The sequence below is a fragment of the Oratosquilla oratoria genome, chromosome 3 (genome assembly GCF_046742065.1).
Source record: "Oratosquilla oratoria isolate Oo_2021 chromosome 3, ASM4674206v1, whole genome shotgun sequence".
In the NCBI taxonomy this organism is placed as follows: Eukaryota; Metazoa; Arthropoda; class Malacostraca; order Stomatopoda; family Squillidae; genus Oratosquilla; species Oratosquilla oratoria.
Window position 1 is genome coordinate 34,592,419 of NC_134779.1, and position 2,500 is coordinate 34,594,918.

Genomic DNA, 2,500 nt, shown 5'->3' on the forward strand with positions numbered 1-2,500 from the left:
TCAGTTAAATTAATTTCGTATTACAAAAGCAAGAAAACCTCCAATCTGCTTCTCCAAAACAACATCTGTCAGAAGGAGAACAAACTGAAAAAGTCTCATATACGAATATAAGTGTACCAAAGGGAACTGTAAATTCCTTCCTTCTTCGTATATTGGCATGACGACTATGAAGCTGGAAGCTAGATATTTTGAACATAGATACACTGGAGCCCCCAAGAACAATGCTATAGCATCACACGGATACCACATTACTCGTGAAGAGCTGAAAAATAACACGAAAATTCTAGAAACATGCATGGACGGACCCAAGGAAATTAAAGCTAAACGAGCCCCTTTACATCAAGGACAGGAAGCCAAGTTTGAATATACAGACAATCGATTTATAAGCACTACCCAGCATGAGAACGCACGGTAGGGCAGAAGCCTGAGAAGATATAAAATTTGATTTTAATTTATGAACGTCTTCCAATTATCTAGTGATCTCCCCCGGCCGATATTAATTTTGTGGTTAAATACCACTCATGGATGACACTTGTATCACTCCCTGAAGATGGCTCAGTTGAACTGAAATCTGGGTCGGAGATTATGACCGCCTACGCACAAGTTCTATTATTAGTTATATGTCAATTTATAATCATTTACTATTTACCTTTTTGTTTGTTATTCAACTATACCTATGCATTTATTTATGTATTTTATTTGTTATTTTTACATTATTATAGTTTTAATTTATTATTAATATGATTTTTTTTTTTTTTTTTTTTTTTTTTTCATCCGACCTAGATATGGATCAAAAGGTCTCCTGTCGGCATGCTCCGCCTTTGTAATTAGACACTGCAATACGGCCATTAGCGAGATCTATAGAAACTACCTGGAAGAAAATTTTCACTGCAAAAAATAGTATCACCTTCAACAAAATATGATTATTGTTTTTCTTGTTGTTGTTATTATTATCATTATTATTATTATTATTATTATCATTATTATTATCATTATCATTATCATTATTATCATTATAGTTATGATTATTATTATAATTATTATCATCATTATCATTATTACTATTATTATCATTATTATTATTATTATTATTATTATTATTATCATTATTATTACTATTAATATTATTATTCTATCATATTCCACTATTCTATTTTTATCTGTATTTATTATCTATTACCTTGTTACTTTCATTGTTTCATTATTTTAATTAAGAAATTATTTTTTCTTAGTCTGTTGACTTTAAGAAAAATGAAAATGTGTGAGTACTTACAAATTGTATGAGACTACCGACAAGTCTATCGAAATAAACACCATTAGTAAGAGGGGTTTACATGGTCGAACGGTCCGTCGAACGCGGTTCGACAGACACGTGTTTAAAGTGATGTGTGAACGTGTGAACGGGGTATTTGGGGTTTAACCAACGTGTTCGACAACCAAATACCCCAGACATTACGCTTGTAACACCTTTATATCAAGTACTTGGTGTATATGACAAAGCTTTAACAAGGGAAACGTTGTACTAACAAAGGCACCGTCTTCAAACGGTATTTACTTCCAAGTCCTCTTTCAACGTTGCTGGGCTGGGGTCCATGTATGTCCACACTACCCAGCCAAGATTATGACAAGGTACACTGAGGTATAATAGTTCTTTTTTTGGGGTAGTTCTGTTTTGTAAGATGCAAGTTCATCTGGACAGTGTCCTTGTTGTCATACTGGGCGTAGGAGGTTCGAGTCCTGTAGTCCTCATGTTGGTAGGATTATGGACACCATAGATAAACTTTTCTGGAAGTTGGAAAAAATGCCTTGGTGTCCCTTTTGTTTTGTTTTGTTTTTTTTTTCTTTGTAAAAGTTAAAAGTTCTGCTGGAGTTTTAGTAGATGCTGCTGCTGCTAAATTTACAGAAGTTTCGACGTTATTTTGTTGTGACGTTTTTTCTTTCTTTTTCAACCATTTTTTTTCCTTTGAAATGCCCTTTGTCCTGTGATTTTCTGGATTATGAGGTATGTAATAAATGACAAGGAGTGATCCTACCTGGACATATAAATATACATATGCATATGCATATATAATGCTTGTACATATACACATACACATATACATAAACATACATATGCATGTACATTACATATACATATGCATATACACATAAACATGTACATATGCGCATACAAGTACATATACATGTTTGTATATGCATGTATATTACACACATACACACACACACACACACACACACATACATATATATATATATATATATATATATATACACATATATATATATATATATATATACATATATATATATATATATATACACGTACATGCACATGTAACACATACACATACATGTACGTATATACAGTATATATATGCACGGACATACACGTATACATAATTATATACATAACCAAACACATACATGTGCACATACACTCACACATAAATGTACATGCCTATGATATTTTGTAGTTCCTGTATTGTAATTTCCATGTGGA

The 2,500-nt window shown here is 32.0% G+C and overlaps 1 protein-coding gene across 1 annotated transcript in view; it reads left to right on the top strand.

Annotated features, from left to right (window-relative positions):
* LOC143017637 (frequenin-1-like) overlaps window positions 1-2,500 on the top strand; it is a 156,885-nt gene that overhangs the window by 34,936 nt on the left and 119,449 nt on the right. The gene's annotated exons all lie outside the window — the stretch shown is intronic.